Here is a 13,544-nt window from a genome sequence, read left to right as displayed (position 1 = left end):
GCTCAGGCAAATCAGTTGGATTCCAAAGCATCTAGGCAGGAGCATCATGTAGAGCCCTAATCAGGCTAGAAGAACACACAAGCACACCCTTCCGTACAAGAAGGAAGAGGTGAGTGAGTAGCAAGATCCTCAAATCAGGTGCGTCAGGGTGGGATCCCTGTGGACTTAGGAGAAATACCGTTATCAATGGTAAGTTCTTACCGTAACGTATATTTTGTTTGTTTGGTGCGGCAGGAGCCAGATCATGGTCAGAAGGCTGCTGTTCTATGGCAGCCCTAAGCTTTCTTATTTTATTTTTATAGTCTTACTATGTTTTTGAGCGATCTTTCTTAACAGCGTCTTATACGCATATTGGAAAGAGTCGCTCCAACAATCCGGGTCACAACAACGCTTACCCATGTGTACAGTGCTGTCTCGGCGGGCGTCTATGTCGGATATACTAGCAGGTACAGCAGACATTACCAGGCTGTGGCCGGAGCATGGAGGAAGGTAAGGTATCGGTTCCCCGTAGTCGGGGAATACGGACACAGCCGCACTGTATTGGAAGGAGACTACCAAACAGTAGCTGACGCACCGCCACCACGGGTGCTCCAGCGCTAGGCCTTACCGATCATAAGGCACCAGGAATAGTATGAGGCTGCGATCCCTAGGGTTGATGTCAGCGGGGGGGGGGAGTTAGACGTTCTCCTGGTCGCCCCTCCCCCCAGTTCATGACCAGTTTCCGCGAGTCTCCCATGAACTGTTGCCTCACTTCTGTCTCAGACGCTACCACAATGGGTCTCGGTCGCAGCATAGGCCGCTGCGTCTGTGTTCACGAAGCGGTACCGCGAGGAGACCCGGTCGCAATACAGGCGTCTGTATGGCCGGTGCGTCTGTATGCAAAGTGCGTCTGTGTTCACTAAAAGTTCCCGGAGCGGCGGTGTACACTAGTAGCGTCTGGATCCACTCAGCGTTCGCTAACATATTGATCAATCTTGGAAGTGAGTTGAGTCTCCCTGAATCCCACTCTACTGAGTACAGGTTATACAGCACTAAATTTCTATCTACTTTTGTCAGTATGAATAGTTAAATTTAAGTGCCTATTGCATATGAGTCTGTGTACATTACTGTGGTTTTCTTCGCTTTGTGTCTGAATACGTTAAGATCTGTATAAAACAGAATTCAGTAATATGTACTCCTACATACTTTAAAATTTGTTTGTAGTTGATAATGTGCTCATATGAGTAATATAAAACATGTGACTAACTGCTAGTGTGATTGCTGACTTTTATATATGTTTGTCAGTTGGTCTTCTGATTCTCAATGCGGGTGCATGGGTAAGGGTCAGATTGATATCACTTTAGAATGACAACGTGGTTACAGTCACAAATTGTGTAGTACACCGTGAAAGTGCTGATTATTTATCATGTCTAAGAGCGGCAAAAGTGACAGTAACACCAACACTCATATCATGTCTTGAAAAAACTGTTATTCTCTCTGATCTGGTACAGGATGGTTTATGTGTAAAATGGTAGATTTTCAGTATAATACAAGGAAGATCCCTGATCTACGTCAAGTACAGATAGATCCCCCTTGGGCGATGTTTGCACAGACCTTGTCCAGTATAGCTGAAAGGTTCATTCCTACAGCGTCAATACAAGGAATGGGGTTCACTATTAATCCATGCATGCATCTCTCTACCTACAGTATCGGCAACAGCTTCTCCAATAAAACAAGCTGATAAACCGAGTGTAAATAAATAATCAACTGCACAGGCTACACATGATGATTCATCAGACGATGAAAGCTCTACATACTCTACTTCGGCATACAAAGAACAGGTAGAGGGTATCAGCTCAGTGAATATAGCTGAAATAATGAGAGCAGTAAAGGCCTTTCTGTCCACAGAGTATCAGCAGAGCCTGTGTTAAAAATAAGGTACCTAGGTTTAAACGTCCCAAAAAATAGGGCCTCCTCATGGGGGACCCCAGTAGCTGTTGGAAATCATGGAAAAGGTTTGGGCTATACCCAATAAGGAATATAGGTTCCCAGTAAATGGGATTCCAAATATCCTTTTCCAGCTGGGGACTGTTTAAAAATAGGAAGTGCCTCCTAAAGTAGATACGCATATCATTGATAGTGCGAAAATCTATATGGCCTTTGCCATCAACGTCAAAAGAGGGATGGTTTTCTGAAAACCATATTGTCTCTGTCTGGGGCAGTCATAAGGCCAGCCATGACTTTACCTTGCAATCTACAGCCACACCACACTGGATAGGCCCAATCTCACTAGATCTTGGAAGCAGTGTTGGGCCTGGTTAGTTCTTGGATGGGAGACCACCTTGGAATACCAGGTGCTGTAGGTACACTGGGCTGAGTTACTGGAAGACAGGTTTTCAGCGCCTGCAAGGGAGCAAGAATCCCATATAGCTCATATGGACACTAATGTTCTAGGGCATCAGCATTAACAATAGCTGCTCGCAGAGCAGTTTTGCTTACATACATGGAAAGCTGATTCAGAGTCAAAGGAGGTTCTGGAAACTTTGCCCTTGGCTGGAAGTTTCTGTTTGGGAAGGAGTTAACAGATATTCTGGAGTCAGAAACAGACTTCAATAAGGTCACGTTTCCTTCCACATATAACCCCAAACCTAGGGGTCCAGTTTTGGCCTTGTCGGTAAAAAAGGAATGTAACAGCCCCAATACAATAAGTTTGGTAAGGCAAAGAAGCAAAGGCAACCAGAGGGCCAGCTTCCAAACCAGAGGATAAGCCATCAGCATCATGGTGCGGGACTCCTTCTAGGGGACCCCAAAAGGATAGGGTTCCGACTTCTTCAGTTTGCACAGATCTGGTAGCAGTCTACAAACAGATGCCTGGGTGCAAGAAGCAGTATCTCTAGGTTATGCTTTCCTTCTAGAAGCATCCTTCTCATAGGTTCTTCTGTTCCAGTCCATCTCGGGTAGAGGCGAAGGACAGGGGTTTGCAAGAAGCAGTTCAGAAATTGCTTTTGTCAGGAATAGTCATTCCAGTAACCCCTGCACAATAGGGACAGGGGTTTTTATTCCAACCGGGTTTGGGTTCAGAAGGATCCTTTTACCCCATTCTCAAAATCCCAAACAGATAAGTTTGGGTACCACCGTTCACATGGAGACGTTGCGCTCCATAGTGTTTGCATGGAGCCATGAGATTACATGGTATCCCTGGATAGTCAGGATGCTTACCTACAGGTTCCTATAGCACTGTTCCATCAGTGTTAAGGTTCACCATCCTCCAGCAACATTTTCAGTTCCAGACCTTACCCTTTGGGTTAGCCACAGCCCCCAGAGTATGTACCAAAATTATGATGATTATGGCAGCTTATCTACGCAAGAAGGGGATAAGAAAATTGCCATACCTTGACCACCTTTTTTATCCTGGCACAATCACAGGAAAAGCTTCTGTGCCATCTCCAACAGACAGTGACTTGTCTGCAGAGGCACGGGTGGTTCATAAATTGGGCAAAGTCATCTCTGGTTCCATCACAACGGATGACTCACTGTGGGGCTGTACTGAATTCAATTCTGCAGAAAATTGATTACCTCGGAACAAGATATCCAAGGTACAGTTAAGTACTCAAGAGTTGTTACACAGTCAAACAATATAAATCCACGCAGCTATGCGACTGATGGGTTTGATGGTGTCAACAATCGACATGGTGGAGTATGAACAATTCCACTCAAGACCTCGGCAGCGTCTGATTCTGGCCAGATGGAATAGAATCCATCAGACAATAAAGAAACAGACTATGGTACTTTCATACAAGATAAGAAAGTCATCAGCCTGGTGTAGCTACAGACATCCCATCTAGACAAAGGGAGAACCTTTTTGGATATCAGATGGGGGATCCTGACAACAGATGCCAGTCTTCAGGGCTGGGGAGCAGTGTTCGGAAGATTATGGTTCCAGGGACAATACACAACAGAAGAAAGTTGCCTGCCAATAAATCTGTTAGAACTTCGGGCCATATACATGGCAATGATTCAGGCAAAGGACACTCTTCAAGGAAGACCAGTCCAGAGCCGCTCGGACAATTTAACGACAGGGGCGTACCTCAACCATCAGCCAAACAGCAATGAAGGAGGTAAGTCACATACTAAAGTGGGCATAACTCCATCTTCCAGCATTGTCAGCAGTATTCGTTCCGGGAGTCCTAAACTGGGAAGCGGACTTTTTCAGTCGACACGCCATTCAAGCAAGCGAATGGGCTCTACACCCAGAAGTCTTTCAGACTCTGGTAGACAAGTGGGGTTTGCCAGATATAGATCTCATGGCGTCCCGTCTGAACAACAAAGTGGATGCTTTGTCAGTGAAATGGGATTTTCATCTGGCGTATCTATTTCCTCCGATCATCCTGCTACCAGGGTGGTAAGGAAAATAAAAGAAGCGAAGGGTGCCGTGATTCTAATAGCTCCGGCTTGGCCCAGAAGGCACTGGTACACAGATCTGCAGAGAATGTCGATGGATGCTCCACTTCTGCTCACTCAACGTCCAGATCTACTAATGCCGGGTCCTTGTTATCACAGGCATCTGGATCGACTATCGTTGACGGCATGGCTCTTGAAACCTCTATCCTGTAGTCAAGAGGATTCTCGCTACAGGTAATTCAAACAATGCTCAGAGCAAGGAAACCCTCCTCAGCTCGCATTTATCACCGAATATGGCAGGCCTACATTCATGGTGCAGTGAAAGAAATATGGACCCGAAATCTTTTCAAGTTTCCAGGGTCTTAGATTTCCTTCAGGTGGGAATGGATAAGGGTTTGAAGGTGGCTTCCTTGAGTGTACAAGTATCAGAATTGACTGTATGGTTCCAAAAGAAAATTGCCAATATACAGGATGTGCGTACTTTTTTCCAGGGAATGCTGCGCATTCAACCTCCTTTTGTTCCTCCTACAGTGCCTTGGGACTTAAGTCCAGTACTCAAAGCCCTTCAAGTTGCTCCGTTTGAACCACTTAATAAAGTGGATCTTAAATGGTTGACAGCTAAAGTTCTCTTTCTACTGACTATGCATCAGCTAGAAGAGTGTCAGATTAAGGAGCGCTGTCATGTTCTCTTTTTCTGATTATTTTTTTTTATCCAGATAAAGCAGTTCTCAGAACTAGGTCTGGGTATCTTCCTAAGGTGGTGTCTAAATTTCACCTTAATGAAGAAATTGTAGTCCCGGTTTTCTCAGGTATCGGGACTTTCTGCGGGAGATGCGTCGCGGGACGTAGTCCGAGCATTAAGGATCTACGTGGATCGCACCAGTGCCATTAGAAAGACAGATTCTCTCTTCATTTTCTACAGAATTCACGAGAGGATGGCCTGCTAATAAATGGACGCTGGCTAGAGGGCTTCGAATGACGATTTCGGAAGCATATTCTCAAGTGGATCTCCCTGTTCCGGCTAATGTCTCTGTTCACTCTACTTGTAAGGTAGGTCCTTCATAGGCAGCACTACATGGTGCTTCAGCAGAACAGATATGTAAGGCAGCCACATAGTCTTCCATTAACACATTCATTAGACATTATGCTTGGATACTTTTGCCTTGCATTACGCTGAATTCAGGCGCAAGGTTCTCCTGTCCAACATGACGCTGAATTCAGGCGTAAGGTTCTCCTGTCCAATTAGGAGCATCCCCACCACTAAAATTGCTTTGGGAAATCCCATGGTCATCCTGTGGATAACCTGTGGACCCTGCCGGAGAAAATAGGATTTTGATAACCTACCGGTAAATCCTTTTCTCCTAGTCCGTAGAGGATGCTGGTGATGACATAAAGACCATGGGGTATAGATGGGATCCGCAGGAGACATGGGCACTCTACAGACTTTTCATTGGGTGTGAACTGGCTCCTCCCTCTATGCCCCTCCTCCAGACCTCAGTTGTAGGAACTGTGCCAAGGGAGACTGACATTTCGAGGAAAAGATTTACTTAAATTAGTGGTGAGATATCTACCAACTCACACCCTCAACCATGCCGCACACATGGCATTCAACATAACATACGCCAACAGGCATGAACCAATTGCAGCAACATGCTGAAACCAAGATAACACAACTTGTGTAACTGTAATAACTAAACTGCAGGTAAAGTACGCACTGGGACGGGCGCTCAGCATCCTCTACGGACTAGGAGAAAAGGATTTACCGGTAGGTTATCAAAATCCTATTTTCTCATACGTCCTAGAGGATGCTGGGGACGACATCAAGACCATGGGGTCTATACCAAAGCTCCAGTACGGGTGGGAGAGTGCGGATGACCCTGCAGCACCAATTGACCAAACTTTAGGTCCTCATCGGCCAAGGTGTCAAACTTGTAGAACTTAGCAAATGTGTTTGACCCTGACCAAGTAGCTACTCGGCAAAGCTGTAATGCCGAGACCCCCCGGGCAGCCGCCCAGGATGAGCCCACCTTCCTAGTGGAGTGGGCCTTTACCGACGTCGGTAACGGCAATCCAGCCGTAGTATGAGCTTGCTGAATCGTATTTCTAATTCAACGTGCAATAGTCAGCTTGGAAGCAGGACAGCCAATCTTGTTGTGATCATACAGGACAAACAGAGCCTCTGTTTTCCGTATACGAGCTGTTCTAGCAACATAGATTTTCAAAGCTCTAACTACATCTAGAGACTTTGACTCAGCGAACGTGTCAGTAGCAACTGGCACCACAATAGGTTGGTTTATGTGGAAAGAGGAAACCACCTTTGGAAGAAACTGTTAACGAGTTCTCAACTCTGCCCGATCTTCATGAAAGATCAGGTAAGGGCTCTTGTGGGACAAGGCCCCCAATTCAGACATCCACCTTGCGGATGACAACGCCAAAAGCATCACCACTTTCCAAGTGAGAAACTTCAACTCTATTTATTGTAGAGGCTCAAACCAACCCGATTGAAGGATCTGCAACACCACATTAAGGTCCCATGGTGCCACTGGAGGCTGGATGTGCAGAACCCCTTTCACGAACGTCTGAACTTCTGGAAAGGAGGCCAATTGTTTTTGAAAGAAAACTGATAAGGCCGAAATCTGGACCTTGATTGACCCCAATCTAAGGCCCTCATCCACACCAGCCTGCAGAAAATGGAGAAAACGTCCCAACTCAAACTCTTCCGTAGGAGCCTTCTTGGATTCACACCAAGACACATATTTTCTCCAAATACGATGGTAATGTTTAGACGTTACTCCTTTCCTGGCCTGAATAAGAGTGGGGATGACTTCCTTGGGAATACCCTTTCGGGCTAGAATCAGACGCTCAACAGCCATGCCGTTAAATGTAGCCGCGGTAAGTCTTGATACACACATGGCCCCTGCTGTAGTAGGTCCTCTCGAGGAGGAAGAGGCCGAGGATCTTCTATGAGCAACTCCTGAAGATCTGGATACCAAGCCCTCCTTGGCCAGGCTGGGGCAATGAAGATTGCTCAAACTCTTGTTCTTCTTATTATTTTGAGAACTTTTGGAATCAGTGGAAGTGGAGGGAAAACATATACCGACCGAAACACCCACTGGGTCACCAGTGCATCCACTGCTATTGCTTGAGGGTCTCTTGACCTGGAACAATATCTCTGAAGCTTCTTCCTTAGACAAGATGCCATCATGTCTACTTGAGGAACTCCCCAAAGACTTGTCACCTCTGCGAAGACTTCTTGGTGGAGGCCCCACTCTCCTGGATGGAGATCGTGTCTGCTGAGGAAGTCTTCTTCCCAGTTGTCCACTCCCGAAATGAAAATTGCTGACAGAGCTCTAACATGTCTTTCTGCCCAGAGGAGAATCCTGGTCACCTCTGCCATTGCTGCTTTGCTTTTCGTTCCGCCTTGCCTGTTTATGTACGCGACTGCTGTTACATTGTCCGACTGGATCTGCACGGGATCTTGAAGAAGATGTACCGCTTGTAGAAGGCCGTTGTAAATGGCTCTCAATTCCAGAACGTTTATGTGAAGGCAGGCTTCCTGACTTGACCATTTTCCTTGGAAGCTTTCCCCCTGTGTGACAGCTCTTCAGCCTCGGAGACTTGCATCCGTGGTTATTAGGACCCAGTCATGAATCCCAAACCTGTGTCCCTCTAGTAGGTGAGATCTGTGTAGACACCACAGGAGCGAAATCCTGGCTTTCGGGGACAGGATTATTTTCTGGTGTATGCGTAGGTGGGATCCGGACCACTTGTCCAATAGGTCCCACTGGAATACTCTGGCATGAAATCGGCCAAACTGTAAGGCCTCGTAGGCCGCTACCATTTTCCCCAACAACCGAATGCATTGATGGATCGATACGCTTGTTGGTTTCAATATTTGTTTGACCATTTTCTAGATTTCCAGAGCCTTTGGAAAATTCATGATCCAAACGTGTTGTTGGAGTATTGACAGGGAGAGTGCGATGTTCTGCACCAACTGTTCCCTGGATCTCGCTTTTATCAGGAGATCGTCCAGGTAAGGAATTATATTGACTCCTTTTTAACGAAGGAGGACCATCATCTCCGCCATCACCTTGGTGAATACACTCTGTGCCGTGGAGAGTCTAAACGGCAACGTCTGAAACTGGTAATGGCAATCCTGTACTGCGAATCTCAGATACGCTTGGTGAGGAGGATAAATGGGAACATGCAAGTAAGCATCTTTTATGTCTACTGACACCATGAAGTCCCCCTCTTCCAGACTGGAAATCACTGCCCTCAGGGATTCCATCTTGAACTTGAACCTTTTTAGGTATTCAGATTTTTCAGGTTTAAAATCGGTCTGACCGAGCCGTCCGGCTTCGGAACTACGAAGAGGCTTGAATAAAAAACCTTCTCCTTACTGTGCCAAGGGTACCAGGACAATGATCTGATCCTGACATAATTTTTTAATTTGCGTTGTTACTGCCTCTCTTCCCGGAAGAGAAGCTGGCAAGGTCGATTTGAAAAATCGTCATGGGGGGACGTCTTGAAACTCTAGTTTGTACCCATGGGACACTATTTGTAAGACCCATTGGTCCAGGCCAGATTGAATCCAGATTTGGCTGAAAAGTTTCAGACGTGCTCCCACCCGAGCGGACTCCCGCAAGGGAGCCCCAATGTTATGCTGCAGATTTGGCAGAAGCAGTGGTGGACTTCTGCTCCTGCGATCCAGGAGACGCTGCAGATTTCTTTCCTTTTACTCTTCCCCTACCTGCAAAAAAATGGGAGACCTTTGGCCTTTTTGTATTTGTTGGGCCGAAAGGACTGTATGCGAGAGTGATGTGTCTTTTTCGCCAGTGTAGGAGCATAAGGCAAGAATGTCGACTTACCTGCGGTAGCCGCCGAGACTAACGCATCCAGCCCATCACCAAACAAGGCCTCACCTTTATACGGGAGAGCCTCCATATATCTTTTGGAATCTGCATCAGCATTCCACTGGCGAATCCACAACGCCCTCCGAGCCGATACTGCCATGGTAGCGGTTCTTGATCCCAAGAAACCAATATACACTGCTCAAAAAAATAAAGGGAACACTAAAATAACACATCCTAGATCTGAATGAATGAAATATTCTTATTAAATACTTTGTTCTTTACATAGTTCAATGTGCTGACAACAAAATTACACAAAATGATCAATGGAAATCAAATTTATTAACCCATGGAGGTCTGGATTTGGAGTCACACTCAAAATTAAAATGGAAAAACACACTACAGGCTGATCCAACTTTGATGTAATGTCCTTAAAACAAGTCAAAATGAGGCTCAGTAGTGTGTGTGTGTGGCCTCCATGTGCCTGTATGACCTCCCTACAACGCCTGGGCATGCTCCTGATGAGGTGGCGGATGGTCTCCTGAGGGATCTCCTCCCAGACCTGGACTAAAGCATCCGCCAACTCCTGGACAGTCTGTGGTGCAACGTGGCGTTGGTGGATGGAGCGAGACATGATATCCCAGATGTGCTCAATTGGATTCAGGTCTGGGGAACGGGCGGGCCAGTCCATAGCATCAATGCCTTCGTCTTGCAGGAACTGCTGACGCACTCCAGCCACATGAGGTCTAGCATTGTCTTGCATTAGGAGGAACCTAGTGCCAACCGCACCAGCATATGGTCTCACAAGGGGTCTGAGGATCTCATCTCGGTACCTAATGGCAGTCAGGCTACCTCTGGCGAGCACATGGAGGGCTGTGCGGCCCCCCAAAGAAATGCCACCCCACACCATTACTGACCCACTGCCAAACCGGTCATGCTGGAGGATGTTGCAGGCAGCAGAACGTTCTCCTTGGCGTCTCCAGACTCTGTCACATGTGCTCAGTGAGAACCTGCTTCATCTGTGAAGCGCACAGGGCGCCAGTGGCGAATTTGCCAATCTTGGTGTTCTCTGGCAAATGCCAAACGTCCTGCACGGTGTTGGGCTGTGAGCACAACCCCAACCTGTGGACGTCGGGCCCTCATACCACCCTCATGGAGTCTGTTTCTGATTGTTTGAGTAGAAACATGCACATTTGTGGCTTGCTGGAGGTCATTTTGTAGGGCTCTGGCAGTGCTCCTCCTGTTCCTCCTTGCACAAAGGCGGAGGTAGCGGTCCTGCTGCTGGGTTGTTGCCCTCCTACGGCCTCCTCCACGTCTCCTGATGTACTGGCCTGTCTCCTGGTAGCGCCTCCATGCTCTGGACACTACGCTGACAGACACAGCAAACCTTCTTGCCACAGCTCGCATTGATGTGCCATCCTGGATGAGCTGCACTACCTGAGCCACTTGTGTGGGTTGTAGGGAGGTCATACAGGCACGTGGAGGCCACACACACTACTGAGCCTCATTTTGACTTGTTTTAAGGATATTACATCAAAGTTGTATCAGCCTGTAGTGTGTTTTTCCAATTTAATTTTGAGTGTGACGCCAAATCCAGACCTCCATGGGTTAATAAATTTGATCTTCATTGATAATTTTTGTGTGATTTTGTTGCCAGCACATTCAACTATGTAAAGAACAAAGTATTTAATAAGAATATTTCATTCATTCAGATCTAGGATGTGTTATTTTAGTGCTCCCTTTATTTTTTTGAGCAGTGTATTTCATGGATTCTAGTATGTACGCAGCAGCGTCTTTGATATGACCTAACGTTAGGAGTATCTTGTCTCTATTGTGTCAATGTCTAATGACAAGTTTTTTGACCACTTTTCAATACTCACCCACTCACAGACAATGGTAGGCCTGAGTAGTGTCCCATTGGCCACATCAAAAAATCACCTCACTCACTTGCAGTCTGTCAGCTCCTTAAGTGAAGCCATTCCAGGTGCAGGAAGAAACACCTTTTCTCTTTTATGAGAGGGCCCTGTCTAAAATGCGGGGTGACTCCCACCTTTTTTGGAAAAAGGTAAGCTGCCTGATATCCTTTTGGGAATCAGAAATTTCTTTTCAGGTTAAATCAGACCTGAGGTGGAGGGAAAATGACATTACTTCTTCACTAAAGTAAACCCTCTCCTTGTGGTAAAAGAGGGGGCTTCGTAACTTCTAACACCTCCTTTATAGCTAAAACATGCTTTGAATGCTTTTTTGCTAACTTAGGACCTATTCCCCTGGAATCACTAGTGTCGACACAGGTATCAGAGTCCGTGTCGGCATCAGTTTGTACTACTTGTGCAAATTTGTATGTGACCCAGAAAGGTCACTGTGGATGAAAGGCAGAACTATTAAAAAACACATCTTCAACAGTTTATTTTCATTTTCTATATGAGATTCAGTTAAACCTCTTACTGATATGATTCACACTATCATGTAACCTTTCACCCAGTCAGGCTCTTGGTGTCATATTACACCCCTGTGTCCCTAACATGCCTCCAGAGAGTTCCCTGCCAGACATGTCACACACGTGCTGAACCACACCACAGACACTCCGGGATTTATAGGGGACAGACCCACAGTAAAATCTGTCAGAGGGACACAGATAGAATTTTGCCAGTTCACAACCCAGCGCCAGTAACACAATGCCTGTGAACACAAAATGCCCACTGACATTCAGCGCTTTTATAATGTTAATCACACAATTATATAGCACCAAATTCACTGTAGCCACCCCTGTTTTTCACTGATACTTGTTTAGTGGAGCAGGACCAGTGTTGTTTCTGCAGCCTGAGGAGAGAGAGAGAATGGCGCTGAGCAGTGTGCTGGCTGAGTGAGTAGAAAGCTCCACTCTTCAATGGTGTGTTTCTCCTCAGCTTTTATGAGGTAAATTTTTATACTGGCGGGGGTAGGACTGTGCCTCAGCAACTTATGCCCCTTATTTATGCCAGTTTCCATAGGTTTCATGCTGCCCAGGGTGCCCCCCCACGCCCTGCACTGCCTGTGTATGTGTGGGCAACATGGCGCGCTGCGCTCCCGACAACCGCGCGGTACCTTTAGCCGTCACTTTCTTGATTGAAGATCTGTCTTCTAACACTCACCTGTCTTCTGACTTCTGGCTCTGGGAGGGGGGGTGACGGCGTGCTGTGGGAGTGAGCATCTAGGCACGGCTAGCGTTCAGTTCCCTTCAGGAGCTAATGGTGTCCTGTCAGCCAGAAGCAGAGCCATGAAAAGTTGGTTCCTACTTCTGCCCCCCTCAGTCCCACGAAGCAGGGAGTCTGATGCCAGCAGATCGCCCTGAAAATAAAAAACCTAACATAAGTCTTTTCAGAGAAACTCAGTAGAGCTCCTCAGAGTGCATCGTGTCAGCCTGGGCACATTTCTAAAACTGAGGTCTGGAGGAGGGGCATAGAGGGAGGAGCCAGTTCACACCCAATGAAAAGTCTGTAGAGTGACCATGTCTCCTGCGGATCCCGTCTATACCCCATGGTCTTGATGTCGTCCTCAGCATCCTCTACGACGTATGAGAAATATACGTTACGGTAAGAACTTCCCATTGATAACGGTATTTCTCCTAAGTCCACAGGTTCCACAGGGATCCCACCTTGACATACCTGATTTGAGGATCTTGCTACTCACTAACCTCTTCCTTCTTGTACGGAAGGGTGTGCATGTGTGTTCTTCTCGCCTGATTAGGGCTCTACATGATGCTGCCTAGATGATTTGGAATCCAACTGATTTGCATGAGCCAGTGGGCGGGGATATATGGACGGGCCCATTGCATCCTTGGAGGTCTGAAAGCTTGTGATTGTTTGGTGCCAATCCGCCGTCGCTCCATCATATCCCATTGTTATCCTCTGGAACCTGTGGACTTAGGAGAAATACCGATATCAACGGTAAGTTCTTACCATAACTTATATTTTGGAAGATTCAGGATCCCACCGTGTTCCCTGAGTAGATGGGTCGTGAGAACAATAGACTGTAACAGCTTCTCCTTGGACGATGCCTTTATCAGCAGATCGTCCAGATATGGAATTATGTTCACCCCCTGTCTGCGGAAGAGAACCATCATTTCCGCCATCACCTTGGTGAATACAATCGGTGCTGTGGAGAGGCCGAATGGAAGGGCCTGGAACTGAAAATGACAGTCCAACAGTGCGAATCGGAGATAAGCCTGATGCGGTGGCCAAATCGGAATGTGGAGGTACGCATCCTTGATATCCAGGGATACCAGGAATTCCAACTCCTCCAGACCTGATATCACCGCCCTTGGAGACTCCATTT

General features: G+C 46.8%; 1 pseudogene; it reads left to right on the top strand.

Moving 5' to 3' along the window:
- Positions 1 to 2,231: 2,231 nt before the first annotated feature.
- Positions 2,232 to 2,345, top strand: LOC134971390 (5S ribosomal RNA; annotated as a pseudogene).
- The last annotated feature ends 11,199 nt before the right edge of the window (positions 2,346 to 13,544 follow it).

This window comes from Pseudophryne corroboree, chromosome 11 (assembly GCF_028390025.1).
Source record: "Pseudophryne corroboree isolate aPseCor3 chromosome 11, aPseCor3.hap2, whole genome shotgun sequence".
NCBI lineage: Eukaryota > Metazoa > Chordata > Amphibia > Anura > Myobatrachidae > Pseudophryne > Pseudophryne corroboree.
Note: the sequence above shows the minus strand (reverse complement) of the source record. Positions and strands in the feature narration are given on the sequence as shown.